At 37.7% G+C, this 15603-nt stretch overlaps 1 protein-coding gene and 1 non-coding gene across 4 annotated transcripts in view; one reads left to right on the top strand and one right to left on the bottom strand.

The window, feature by feature from the left end:
- The window catches only part of ARHGAP32 (Rho GTPase activating protein 32), a 297599-nt gene that overhangs the window by 141389 nt on the left and 140607 nt on the right, over window positions 1-15603 (bottom strand). The window lies entirely within an intron of this gene.
- LOC142423550 (U6 spliceosomal RNA) lies at window positions 7494-7600 on the top strand. Its single transcript, XR_012779180.1, has one exon. It is a non-coding gene; the product is annotated as a U6 spliceosomal RNA (small nuclear RNA).

Here is a 15603-nt window from a genome sequence, read left to right as displayed (position 1 = left end):
TAACCACTACACCACCAGGGCTCCTCTATGCCCTCATAAATGCCTAGTAAACACAGGATACTCACTAAAATTATTCTGAATGAAATATTGTGTTTCAAGACATTCTCTATAAAGTTTGACCATTAATGTGTTTGACGCAGTACATTAATGACATAATAGAACATGCTATGAAAGATAGAAGCACATTTAACTAGAATGTTTGACAGGAATGCAACAATCTAAATTATTTTCACACCCTTCAATTTAACAGTATCTCAAATCTATTAGGTATGGCAAACAAAATTTCCAAATTGCATACTTCTATATTATTTCAAAATCTATTTTTGGAAGTATTTTTTCCTGTGCACAATGAACTTTTCTATCACCACAGAAACCAATCCATAATTATTAGTGTTTTTAAGATCGTACTGTGATCCACAAGGATTCAAATGTTGTGAAACATCCTTTCTCCACATGGAGGAATTGTAGAGCAGGGTAAAAACACACCTGCCCATCTTTAAAAAAAAAAAGAGATTTATCAAAGTCGAATCAATATCCTGGTAGTATAGTGGGTTACTTGTTGGGCTGGTAACTACAAGGTCCACAGTTTGGAGCCACCTGCTGCTCCACAGGAGAGAAATGAAGCTTTCTACTCCCATAAGAATTTTCCATCTTGGAAACACATAAGGGTAGATCTACTCTCTCCTATTGAATTGCTGAGTCTGAACTGACTTGATAGCAGTGTTGTTGTTTTTTTTTGGCTTTAATCAGTAGATTAAGGAGACCTTAACCTATGCATTGGGTGAGTAAACCAAAGGACCAAGCTGCTAACTGCAAAATCAGAAGTTTAAACTCATCAGATGTTCTGAGAAAGAAATAGAGAACAAAAGAAATAGAGTCAAAATCAACTAGATAGCAGTAGGTTCAATCAACAGACTATAAATGACACTTAAAAATTCCATTACTTTATGCATTTCTTTATAGTTCTGTTAATTTTGCAATTATGCTGTGCCATAACCATGGTGGTTGTAAACAGTTTCTTCTAAGTCACCTATAGTAAATATGGAAACATGAGAAATAATTTCTACTCTACACTATGTAGGCTACCTACCCATACTTCCTAATATTCAAATCGAAAATATTTTGAGAATGTCATGTTAAAGAATAACTTGTCTTTGTCTTGTGTGTACATAGAGATTTATCTCAATAAAATGGCTCACAAATTGTAGAGGCTGACAAGTTCCAAATCTGAGTCAGATGTTAGGTTGTAAGCTTTTTGAGTCCCGTAGCTGCTGGGGCTGACAAGTCCAATGACAGTAGTAAGACTGGAGACAACTAGCTCACAGGCTGCAATGACTAACAAATCCCAAGACAGGCAGGAAAACAAGGTGACAGGTCACTGACCCAAGTCCAAAGAAGCAAAGGCCGGGTGACAAAAACAAGCTAAGCATCCATATCAAGTAAAATGCAGAGAGCTTTGTCAGAACATCCATATCTACTGGAAACAGATCACACCCTTGAGAAAACTCCCTTTCAATTAATTTGCTACTCATACCAGAGATGTGATTATATTATATATCATCCCAGATGTGATTGTATCACATCAGATCTCATCATGGGGAGGAACTACATCATAATTTCCCAACTAAAGAGAAGCATGGCCTAGCCAAGTTGATACACAATGTCTACCGCGGAGTCACATCTTAGATGGAGAACAGACCATGAAGAAAGTTCTAATTTTTGCATAAAAGGTAAAAAATAGAAAAAAATTGCTTCCAATTTCTTAGGAAAAAAGGTTGAGACTCACAAAAAATTAATATATTATAACAGTTTTTCATTCCAGAATTCAAACAGAGCACTGTTTGTCAGCGGAAGCAAGAGAAGACTGTTGCTCTCTTGGCACACCAGAGTCCTCCTCAGGTTAATGAGATGACCATATCAGTACATGAGATCTGGGACTGAGTGACAGAACAACAGAATTCCTAGTTCCCCCATTCTGTGGACATTCACTCCAGAGCATATGCTCATCAGGCAACAATGTTCTATAAATGTCTTCATATGTTTGCACGGTTCAGGTTTTTGTTTCGTTTTGAGCAAAGAGCACTGACACACGGTTAAAAAGATTACTGAAAAATCTTTTTACCTAAACAGAGAGACTTCCAGAGAGACATACAATGTATTATCTCTTCCCAGAGTCACGTAAATCCACTCCAAGGCACAAAAATAGATACTTTCTTTCTTCTATGCAGGTTATGACTTGCAGATGTAGAGCAAGGTTCTCTCGACATTTCCAAAAAAGAAGGATGGAGACATCGCTAGCTAGCCTTTATAACCTCCATGTTAAGGATAAATCATGCTATGGGAGCATCACCCACGGGGAGGTGGGGCACAGGGAACTAACGCAGGTATTTGTGAGTAAATAAAAGCACTGATCGCTTATCAAACAGCAATTTTTCTTTAAAAAATTGAGAGGTTAAAGGCCATTAGTATGTGCTTACATTATACGACCAGGTGTTTGAAAGCATGAGAGAAATAAAATTTACATGTATAATATAATCTTATTTTTATAAAATACAGGGAAATATAGAAATGGATGTTAATAGTTACATTTGTGTGGTGATAATAGATGAGTTTTATATGTTTTGTTTCTTTGTATCCTCCATATATTTCTAGCACAACAAGTAATTAATTTATATTCAAAAGAAAGAAAACGAAACTATATATTTTAAATATGAACATGACTCAGGCAGGGGAAAACAGAAGTTCAATGATCTACTACGTACAATACAAATCTATCTTTCATAATATAAAAGAACAATGTAACTCTGAAACTGCCTAATTTATAACGAAGTGCAATTCAAAAATTGGTTCTGAGCATAACATGTCATAGAATTATGCGATACTAGAATTTGGCATTGTTAAGTTAAAGATTAGAATCTTCAGCCTGAGACATTGCCAAATTTTAAATGTGAAAAAGTAAAATACAAATGTCTATATAATGGTACTCTACCATTTCCTTTTTAATCAGATGAGCCTTCAAGAATAAGAATATTAGTAAATATACTTTGCTAATTCAAAGATTGATTAACTGTAAATTTCATTATAATTTGTTAAACTTACAAATTTCTTAGATTAAAATAAAAAGAAAATATAGCTCTCTTATCCAGAGTTATCATGCTTCTGATTTGTTATTATATACATAAGTGGTAATGTGTGTGGATAAACTGTGTTAAGAGAATTTTCATTATTGCTATTAAAATGAAAGCAAATATTATAATCTGTTAACTCCAGTTTCATTTGTATTATCTGTTAAACATTCTAAATACACTAAAATTTCAATATCCTGAGTCACACGTTTAAACATATCTGAAGGGACATCTAAATTGGATATTGCCTACAGTTACTTAAACAGCATCTATAATTATAAGTGACTTCTTCCCTTTGAAAGTTTAAATAAAGCTAGTTTCTATGTTAAAAATGTTATTGTTGTTGCTATTGTTAAGTCTCTCCGAGTCAGTTTTCACTCCCGGTGACCCTACTACGTAAAACAAAACACTGCCGAGTCTGTGCTACCTTCTGGCTGCTGCTAGGTTTGGGCCCACTGTGGCACCCACCGTGCCACTCCCTCTTGCAAAGAGTCTCCTCCTTTTCACGGACTCAATTCTAGCGAGCAGGAGGGCCTTCCTTCTCCCGGAACTAGTGCCTCTGTAAACTAGCCAGGCCCAAAGTGCTTGAGATGAAATCTCGCCATCCTCACTTCCATGGAGCATTCTGGCTAGACTTCTTCCAATGCAGATTTATTTTTTCTTCTGTCAGTCTGTGTTACATTTAACATTCTTCTCCAAAACCACAACTAAAGGCATCGATTCTTAAATTTTCTTTATTCGTTGTCCAGCTTCTCCATACATATTGAAAATCCCAGTTTCCAGCAGCCTCACCTTAGTCCTCATAGTGAAATCTTGGTTTTTTAACACTTTAAAGAAGTGGCCTATTTTTAAAACTCTGAAGCAGCGACCGATTTGCCCAATGCACAATACATTATGATTTTTTTTTCTGCTGCTTCCATGGGCACTAATTGGGGATTTAAAAAAAACAGGAAATCCGTTTATCATAATGTTGCTCCTTGACCCAATTGTAAGGATTTTGGTTTACTTTACACTGAAGTGAAGGCGGTAGTTTTTCTCTTCATTAGTGTAAGTCCTCTTGACTCAGCAAGCTAAGTTGTGTTGTTGACATATCACAGATTATCAAACGAGTCCTTCTCTAATTCTGATGCTGTGCTCTTCTTCATGTGATCCAGCTTCTTAAATTATCTACTCAGGTTCCACAGGAGCACAATTAAGTATTCTGGAACACTTATTCTTTGCATGGCTACATCTAAATAAATCCATTACTGAATCATCAAGAAGATTATAAATATAGTCTTTTTTTGCATGAGGTGTTGCCTGTCATAATATTTCTGACAAAGGCAAATGTTCCACTGTCCTGATTCTGAAAAAAATTTGCTAGAGTCATCAGGACAGGGATTACTTTTCCCACTTTAAAGATGATAATCTGAATTAGGCTTCCCTAAAACTTTTCTCTTTATTTAGCTAAATTGATTTAAAATTTAGAGAACAATTTTGTGTCATTTTGTAGTTACTCATTTAATTCTCACATTAGTCTGTGATATAATTTATTAGATATAGTCATTTCAATGTTATAAATGAGGAAACTAAGGATCAGAAGAAGTTAAGAATTCACCTATGCTCACACAGGTTACATTGCACTATTATGCATCCTACTTTTTTCCCTTTAAACTCTGTTAAAGATGTAAAACATTAGAGAACTATGCTTTATACTTTTGTTAAAGTAGTTCTTCTTGAAGCTCATCCTTTCGTAGGACAACAAAAGGACATGAAAAATGGCTGTGGGCTCAGATTGAAAATACAGGTTCTACCGTTTGCCAGCTCTGATGCCCAAACCAAACCAAACCTAGTGTCATCAAGTCAATTCTGACTCAAAATGACCCTGTGAGACATTCATAATGGTTTCCAAGGCTGTAATGTTTACATTAGATTGCCACAACTTTCTCCTATGGATCCACCATTGGGTTCGAAGCGCTAACGTTTCAGTTGGTAGCTGAGTGCCTTGACCACTGAGCCACTAGACCTACTGATGACACTTAAAATTACTTGCATTCTTCATTTAGTTTCCTCCTTTGAAACTATAGAAGGTTTAATGAAACAACATATAAATAGTATCTAATATAATGTCTAGTTCAAAGAAAATATTTTGCATATTTGATTATAATTCTGATTATATAGCTTAAAATGAAACTTAAAATTGATTTTAATTTTATATTATTATACCTCAATATTTAAAAAAATCATTTTATTAGAGGCTCATACAACTCTTATCACAATCCATACATACATCAATTGTGTAAAACACATTTATACATTAATTGCCCTCATAATTCTCAAAACATCTGTTCTCCACTTAAGCCGCTGGCATCTGATCCTCGTTTTTCCTCCTCCCTCCCTGCTTACCCCTCCCTCATGAACCCTCGATAATTTATCAATTATTTTGTCATATCCTGACCTATCCGATGTCTCCCTTCACCCCCAGGGAAGAGGGCAAATGTAGATCCTTATAATCAGTTCCCTTTTTCCAACCTACCCTCCCTCACCCTCGCAGTATCGCCACTCGCACCACTGGTCCTGAAGGGATCATCCACCCTGGATTCCCTGTGTTTCCAGTTCCTGTGTGTACCAGTGTACATCCTCTGGTTTAGCCAGATTTATAAGGAAGAATTGGGATCATGATAGTGGGCGGGGTGGGGGATGGAATTTAGGAACTAGAGGAAAGTGGTATGTTTCGTTGTTTTGCTACATCGCACCCTGACTGGCTCATCTCCTCCCCGTGATCCTTCTGTAAAGGATGTCCAGTGGCCTACAAATGGGCTTTGAGTTCCCACTTCGCACTCACCATCATTCACAATGATATGATCTTTTGTTCTGATGATGCCTAATACCTGATCACTTCAACACCTTGGGAGCACACAGGCTGGTGTGCTTCTTCCATGTGGGCTTTGTTGCTTCTGAGCTAGATGGCCGCTTGTTTACCTTCAAGTCAGACACTATCTCTTTTGATAGCTGGGCACCATCAGCTTTCTTCACCACATTTGTTTATTCACCAGCTTTGTCTTGAGCGATTGTGTCGGGAAGGTGAGCATCATAGAATGCCAGTTTAACAGAACAATGTATTCTTGCATTGTACACCTCAACATTTTTACACTCAGTTTAAATCTCAGTATTTGATGGCACACTGGATTGGTTATGAGTTGGGCTACTAACAACATGGTCAGTGATTTGAACCCACCAGCTGCCCCTCAGGAGAAAGCTGAGGCTTTCAGCTCCCATAAACATTTACAACCTTAGAAACCCGGAGGTGCACTGTGAGTCAGAATAGACTGTATGACAGTGAGTTTGGGTTGGGTTGGGTTGGGTTTGGGTTTTTTTGGATCTCTTCAGATATTTCTAAATATCAATGCAAGAATTCATCTGATAAAAGCATGCCACCCGAGTTATTTCCTTATTATTTGTATAAGTTCTTTAGTAGAGAAAGCTCAAGAAATAATTAAGTTTATTTAAAGTCACAAACTTGTTTCATTTTAAATACTTTTCCTATGCATTGCTTTATTTCTCTCAAACACAGACCTCTTGAATCCAATTTACTTTAACGCTTTACATAAAACTGGATATTTTTAAAAAGAAAGTTAGTGGAAAGTTTCAGAAAATGCTAAAAGAAAACGCAAACCAAACCTATATACCTTGATAGCCACTAGATGGCAGTACAACACAAACACATGAAGAAATGTCTAGTACAGCAGTTCTCAGCTTGTGGGAAATAATGCAATGAAGATTAAAAAGATGGAATTTTAAAATGCATGTGGCTTTATTTAAATTAAGAAACATTTTCTAGTTTAATAATGGACACAAAATCCAATGGATAAGCCTAAAGATCCAGAAATAAACTTACATATATAAGTTGAACTAATAATAATTCAATGAAGAAAAAAATCTATTAGAAAAATTAGATATCCACATAAAGAAAAAAATTAAACAAAATCCATGCCTCATATCACACACTTAAAATTAAAAACAACAACCAAAAGTGGGTTAAGAATTTAAATGTGAAACCAAAAACTATAAAATTCCTTAGAAGAAAATATACAGACCTATTAGAAAATTATCAGGTATAATAATAAAAAGGACAAAAAGCAAAAGACAAATTAAAGGGTGCCGCATACCATTTCAATACTTTTCTCAAAAGACTTTACCAAAAAGTGAAACTTTTTATCTAAAATAACCAATATATGAAGGTAAGTAAAAAAGTATAGTTACAAAATCACAGAAACTTTAATTAAGTAAAAATATCCAAATATGAAACTATCGTTTCTCAATATATCCTGCATCTGAGTCTATACAACTCTGAATGTGGTATCTGTAACTCTCTAGAGTCCTGTGCTTGTGCTCGCTTCGGCAGCACATAGACTAAAATCTGAACGATACAGAGAGGATTAGCATGGCCCCTGTGCAAAGATGACATGCAAATTCATGAAGCGTTCCATATTAAAAAAAAAGAATCCTGTGCTTTTCCCATGTTATATCATGTCATAATGGCAATTCTGGTATCTTCCACAAACTATAACCATGTTCTGTTTTAAGTGTTCTTGGAGTGTGGGGAACAAAGATATTCAAAGAAGGCAAGACCAGGGTTGCAAGATACATAGGGTAAGGTTTCCCAAGGAAATTCTCAAATGACAGCCCTGCCATCCTTAAAGAATGGCCAGTTGACTTGTCCAGGTGTTCAAATGTCTTCAGTCCCTGGCCTCCTCCTCATACTGCCCTCAATGTGCTTACAGCATCTTCACAAGAAACCTCTGTGATTGCCCTGTGTCCTTAAGAGCTCTATCAAGATTACTTTGTAATCCCAAAGACAAGTCACCCTAACAGCCTGAGCAAACTCTGTGCCTTGAAGTAAACTAGCCCAGCAGAGCCCCTCAGAAACCACTGTTTGAACTAAACATTTATTGACTGATTGTTTCAAAGTACCTTAACAGGATAAAGAAAAATTTATTACTAAGAGAACGTGTCTGCAGTCACCCACCTATTGCAGAGACATATGTGAATATGTTCTATTTTAACAAATCTGTGCATGAACTGAAACTAATAGCAGTAGTTATTTTACTTATTCTCAGATGTAAAGAGTTGAAAACTAAATAAAAATACAAATAATCTAATAAAAATGGGCAAATAATTTGAATGGACATTTCACCAAACAGGATATTCAAATGGCCAACAAACATACACAAAAAATGTTTAGTTAGTATCTTAGCCACGTGACACCGGAGAAGCATCGTGCCTAGTGTCTGGCCTACGGACTTGGAACTTGCCTACCTCTACAACTATAAGTAATTAATTTCCTTGATGCAAACCCCTCTCCACATATATGCATATCTAAGTGGCATTGGTTTTGCTTCTCTAGAGAACCCAGTGTAAAGGCAAAGACAAAATAACCAACATTTACCCAAAAGCAAAGGTAAAATAGAAATATGAGGGGCAGGGAAACTGGAAAGATGGAAGCGGTGCAAAGATGCTGGGAATGATGGGAATATGGATACACTGTGGGGATGTAACCAATTTCACAGAACAATTTGTATATGGAATGTTGAATGGGAATCTAATTTACTGTGTAAATTTTCACCTAAAACAATAAAATATGCCAGATAAAAGTAAAGAAAAAACCTTTCCTCACAATTATGTTTCCTTTTTCTGTTTTTGTAAACAAAATATAACACAATACTTAATTTCCCAAACCTAGAGGATTTGGTCAAAATACTATTCAGGAGAAAATGTCTACACTGAAATGAAAAATAATTGAAAAATGAATAAATGATTAACTGTGTCTATCGTATTTATCTAAAGAAATATTAAGAAACATAAAGCATAATATTAATATGTGACAAAGATAATTTGTAACTAATGGAGTTGTAGACAAGAATGTTCTAGTAGCAACAAGTTTATTATTCTCAATTCTTTTCAGGAAACAAACAAACAATTAATAAGGAAGCTCCAAGCAGAATGGATGCCTTTGAATTATAGTGCAAGTAAACAATACTGAGTGTAACACAGACTTCCAGAAGAATGAAGAGATTTGTCTTGGAAAGAGTACAAACACAAACTCTGAGCATGTCCTTAAGATGGACCAATCCTTCAAAAAAGAATGTCACATATGGTAAAGGAGAAGGTCAGGAAAAATTGGAAGATCCTCAAGGATCTGAATTAACCCAGTGGCTGCAACAATTGGCTCAATCATAGGGCAGATGCAGAAGATGGCACAGGACTGGGCCCTGTTTGCTTATGTTAAACACAGGGTCACTGTGATTCAAGACTGAACTGACTGCACCTAGCCACAACAACACGGCCACAAAATGGAGTAGTATCCACCAAAAAAAGGGAATGGAGGACCACACTACAACATGGATGAACCTTGAAAACATAAGGAACGATCATACGTTGCTTAGTAAAAGAATTATTCAATTTGGAGGCAACAGTAAAACAGAATAGTGACAATTTTAAAAGGCATCAAAAGGAATGTGAAAAACATTATATACAATAATTAAGTGTAAAAACCTCATCTAAGAAGTACTTAATAGCGGTTCTTAACAGGTAGTGGGAGATCAAACACAATCATGCACCATGGAGAAATAACGGGAGCTGTACTTTAGGTTATGTACAGAAACAGAGGCGTAGGCTACAAAAGGATAGAATGGTCTCATGGATTGCACTGAGGGTGCCCAAAACACAGTGTGGACCCTATGCCCTGGTGAAGTAGTGCTTAAATCAGTTGCTAACCAAAAGGGGGGGCAGTTCCAACTAGCCAGCCAGGCCAGAGAAGGCTAAGATAGTCTGTTTCTGTAAAACTGTACAACTTGTGGGCCAGTTCTACATAGTCATTATTAATTTATACCTCTGATGTACTATAATATATTGTAATAATCTTCCACAATGCAATCTCATATAATGCAATCAATCAAACAGCAAATTAAAGTGGTGTAGCGTAGAATGTAATAATATGTGTAAGGACCTAGAGCTATAAAATGAAAAAGAAAAGCATGCTCAGCATATCTTAAACTGAAGGAACTGAAGAATAATTCAAGGCTTAAGTTGCAATGCTGAAAAATTATTTGAGCAAAATATTGAACAATGCAGAAAGTATCAAAAGAAGATGGAAAGAATGCAAAGAGAACGACTCAACAGCCAACCTGTACCAAAAAGAACTAATCAACAATCAACCATTCAAGAAGTAGGTGAAGGGGAAAGTCAAAGCTATGCTGAAGGCATTAGCCAGAACCAATGGCCCAGGAATTGATAGACTACTAATTGTTTCAATAAGCTGATGAAGTATCGGAAGTACTTGCCTATGCCAGCATTTTGGAAGCGAGCTACTGGGCCAACTGACTGGAACAGATCCATATTTGTACCCTTTCCAAAGATAACCAAATAGAATGCTCTATTTTAATATCACTAACAGCAAACACAAGTACTATTTCACAAAGGATCAAACAATGGTTGCAGCAGCACACTGACGGTGAGCTTCCAGAGGTTCAGGCCAGATCCAGAAGAGGATGTGGAATGCGGATATAATTGCTGATGTCGGATGAATGGATCTTGGCTCAAATCAGAGAATATCAAGATGTTTACTTTTGTTTTGAGTATGAGAAAGCATTTGACTATGCAGATCCCAACAAACCATGAATAGCCTTGGGAATTATAGGAATTCCAAACTCTTCACTGGACTCATGAAGAACTTAGGATTAGGAGGCAGTTTTGCGAACAGAACAAGGTTTAAAATCAGGAAATGTACGTATCAGAGTTGTATCATCTCACTATACATATTCAATCTGTATGATGAAAAAATTAACATAGAAGCTGGATTATATGCAGAAGAATGTGAGGCAGGATTGGAGTAAAGCTTATTAACCACCTGAGAAATGCAGATGACACAACCTTGCTTACTGAAAATCAGGAGGACTTGTAAAGAAAACCAAAATCCTCACACTGGGCCAATAGGTAACATAAATGGAGGAAAGGGATCCACAAGCAATAGCAATGTTCATGGAAACAGCAGCCAAGAAATCAAATGACCATAAAATTTGCATTGGATAAATCTGCTGGGGGGGACGACCTCTTTAAGTCTTGAAAAGTAACACTGTCACTCTGAGGACTAAGGCGCGCCTTGGTATTCCATGCCTCACATGCATGTGAAAGTTGGACACTGAATAAGCAAGACTGAAGAAAAAATGGCTGGTGAAAAATACTGAAAGCACCATGAACTGCCAAAAGAACAAACTCCCTTGGAAGAAGCACAGCCAGATTACTCCTTAAACACAAGGATGATGGGACTTCGTGTAATGCACTTTTGAAATACTGTCAAGAGAGACTCTTCCCTGGAAAAGGACATCATGCTTGAAAAAGGAGACCGCAAAAATAACAAAGAGGAAAGCCCTCCACAAGATGAATTTGACACCATGGCTACACAATGGCTCACACATAAAAACAATTGTGATGGTGACAGAGGACTTGGCACTGTTTCTTTCTGTAGTGAGAAATTACCTGACACCTAACAATAACAACAACAGGGAGGAACCTAAACTAAATCACTTTATAGTTAAGAAAAGAGGTAAGCTACAGAGGAGGCCAAGTAAGGATTAGTTACAAGACAAGCACTCCAAAGAATGCACAGGACTATATGCAAAAAAAAAAAATTCAACATGGTTGCAATCCTGATTTGAGCTTTTAGGCTCTAAACCAGCGGTTTTCCACCTGTGGGTTGCAACTCATTTGGGGGTTGAACAACCCTACCACAGGGGTCGCCTAAGACCATTGGAAAACTCATATTTCCAATAGTCTTAGGAACCGAGACACTATGTCTCCAGGCAGGTCCACCCACATGCAGATGCGCCCAAATACAAGTACTGGGCATGAAGACTGTTACCCATGCTACACCATGCTTCAAGACAAAATTCCATTGATTTGTAATTAGAAATAAATATTTCACAATATGTAATTACATATTTGTGATTCATCGCTATGCTTTAATTATGTTCAATTTGTAACAATGAAAATACATCCTGCATATCAGATATTTACATTATGATTCATAACAGTAACAAAATTACAATTATGAAGTAGCAACGTAAACAATTTCATGGTTGGGTGTCACCACACAACATGAGGAACTGTATTAAAGGGCCGCGGCATTAGGAAGGTTGAGAACCACTGCTCTGGACCATAGGTTCCCAAACGTATTTGGCATACCGCTCCTTTTCAGGGGGAGGGGGGGGAATACTCTGCCACTCCCCTCTCCCATAATGGAAACCTTTGTGTTGCAGCCCATAATCCAGTATAAAGTGTAGTAACTACTTTGGAAGCCCCTGGATCATTAATTCCAGAGAGGGCAGTATTATCCATCTTAGGAAACACTGGCATTGATGAGCGAATGTTTCCTGTGCTTTATCAGCATGTTGAAACATTTTCAATTGGTATTCCATCAATTCCTGGAGTCTTGTTTTTGACTAAGGCTCTCAGTGAAGCTTGACCTTCTTCCTTCAACACGGATTCTTGCTCATATGCTATCTCCTGACATGGTGGAATTGTCAACAGGTTCTTTCTGGTAACAGTGACGCTGTATTCTTTCCATCTTCTTTTGATGTTTCTTGCATTGCTCAATATTTTGCCGATAAGATCATTCAATAGCCAAATACATGAACAGGTAGAGAAAGGGACTGTGGCTGACTAGCTCTAGGCAGCATCAGTTTGGCCAGAATCTGACTGAATGCAACCTGCTAGAGATGTCAGAGGGCCAGGATGAGAACCGGTCATTCACAAGAGCCCTTACACCTTGTAAGCTCTGACGTGCCAGCTATCTGGCCTGATGAGAATGACTAATGAATTTGCTAATGTACATGGGAGGGCAGGGGTGATGCTTCTGGACATTCAGCTTTCCAGGCTGTCATTCAGATAGGAACGGGGTAAGTTGGTGAGGAAGGAATAGGGAGAGCAGGATCCCTGGACTTCCTGGCCCCCTAACTCCTTAACTGTCCCTTTAATTGTATATAATTTTTTGTGTTTCCTGGTCCATTTCTTCATGCTCTCTTCCTTAGTCTAAGCTAATGTGGGAAGGGGAAAATGCAAACATCCTTGTATAGTTTGAACTGTCCCAGCCATGTTTACATAGATGTGTCATGTTATTATATATCAATACATAATTTTGTGCTTTTAAAAAAGATAAGCCAAATATATCCTTCCTTTTTGACTTTCTAATTCTAGGGTTTCTTTTTTACATTTTATTATAATGATTGACTGTCTTCTCAAGTTGTCTAAATGTCTTCTATTCTGCCCTTTGACGTCATCATTTCTTCCATTTGCCTTAGCTCCTCTACAATTTACTCAACCACATTAGGAACTGACAATTCAACCAGCACTCAACCCATTAGCAATTGATAAAATAAGATTTTGACGTGAAATGTCAAGAAAATTTTGCATCGGAGCTCAAACAAAACATTGGAATCCGATGCACATGATTTTTGTTAACAAAAGCAGTTCGTGTTTCAGTCACTTGGCGTTAGTTGGCGTTGCTAGTATGCATTGTTTAAACCTTTTGCAGCTTTGTTCCAAGCGTTTTGCTATAATTTTCTTAGTTTTTGTGGCTTTTTGCACCTTTTTTAGATTAAAAAAAAATCATGGGTCCTAAGAAAAGGGTTTTTTTTAAAAAGAATCATCATGATAAAGTTAACCGTGTTATCGATGTTGCTGATAATTTAGTAAACCCTTTTAGAACATAGTTAAGGAAACCCCAATAGCAGAACATGTTAGACAGATTTTTTTTTTAAGAGAAAGCCAGCCAGGTCCTAGTGAAAAAAGCAAAGAAGTGAAAAAATTCCTGAGAAGCAGCCGCCAGTTGATTTTATAGAAGGGGATTCCCCTTCCCAACAATGCCTCTCTCTCCACACCTCCTCTCCACATCCGTGTCCACAGATCCAGATCCTCCTCATCAATCTCAAGTTATGGGCCATACTGTAGTTGTTAAATACTTTGTTTTAATGTTACATTTCTTATTTAAATTACATTATTTAACTCTAAACTTATTTACTTTGTGTGTAATGCTTTGTATAAAAAGTCAAGGTTAGGCTAAAAACTTGGCAGTCAAGAACAGATGAATCTGTTTTCAGTTATTTCTTATGGGAAAAATTGATATGGAACTCAACTGCATAGCATCTCGATGCTCCGTCTAGAATGGATTAGCTTCGAAGACCAGGGTTCTACTGTAACAGCAAATTTGAGTCTCTCCTGACATCCACTTGGATCTTTTTAAATTTTAAATAATCATTTTATTGGGATCTCTTACAACTTTTGTTACAATCCATACTTCAATTATATCCAACATATTTGTACATATATTCCAGCGTTCTTTAGACATTTACTTTCCATTGAGCCCTCGGGATCAGTTCCTCTTTTTTTCCCTCCCACCACCACCCACCCACCCCAACCCTTGTAGCCTCTTGAGAGATTGTAGATTGTTAATTATTTTTAAATCTCACTCCGTCTCCCTTCCCCTCTGCTTTGTGTTGTTCTTCCCCCTAGCTGGGGGTATGTGGTTATGTGCCATTCATTGTGATTGGTGCTCCCCTCCCTCCTCAATTCTACCTTCCTTCCCCTACCCTTTTGTCATCTCCTGGGTTCCATGTGTTGTGAGTTTTATCTCTTGCCTATACCTATGCATACGCTACTGTCTAGTCTAGATTGGGAAGCAGCACTGGGGTCATGATAGCAGGGGACGGAGAGGACGGGGGGGGGGGGGGGGTGGGGAAGGAGGGGAGGAGGCCTCAAGGGATCAGAGGTATATTGCATGACCCATTAATACTCTACTGCACCCTGACTGACTTAATCCCTCCCTGCAACCCTTCTGTGGGGGGATGTTCCACTGTCCATAGATGGGCTTGGGTCTCCCCTCCATCCCCGACCATTCTCACAATGCACTTTTGTTTGTTGTTTACTGTTTTTGTAAGTCTTCTGATGACCATTGCCTGGTCTCCAGGTCTCGATGACACCTCACAATCGCACCGGCTGGTGCACTTCTTCCATGTGGGTTTGTTGCTTCACTGTTGGATGGCCGCTTGTTTAACTTCAAGCCTTTGAGACCCCAGATACTATATATCTTTTAATTGCCAGGCACCATCCTCTGTCTTCACCACATCTGCTTATGCACCCATTTTGTCTTCAGTGATCATGTGAGGGGGGGAGTAAGCATCATAGAATGTCAATTTGTTAGAACAAAATATTCTTGTATTGAGGGAAGGTATGAGCTGAGGTCCAAGGCCAGTCTGCAGCTTCAGTGTATTGCCTTATAAATATATGTACCTAGGCCAATACCACTATTGTTATGGATTAATGTATTTACATTAAGTGGACACCTGTTAATCCCCCTGTATATATATGCGCCTTTGCTTCCTAGAGCTTGCCTCTGTTTCTTTTTGCCTCCTCCTGCCCTGCCATCACTTTCTCCCTTCTTCCA

The sequence above is a fragment of the Tenrec ecaudatus genome, chromosome 12 (genome assembly GCF_050624435.1).
Source record: "Tenrec ecaudatus isolate mTenEca1 chromosome 12, mTenEca1.hap1, whole genome shotgun sequence".
NCBI lineage: Eukaryota > Metazoa > Chordata > Mammalia > Afrosoricida > Tenrecidae > Tenrec > Tenrec ecaudatus.
This window is presented reverse-complemented; position numbering and strand designations above follow the sequence as displayed.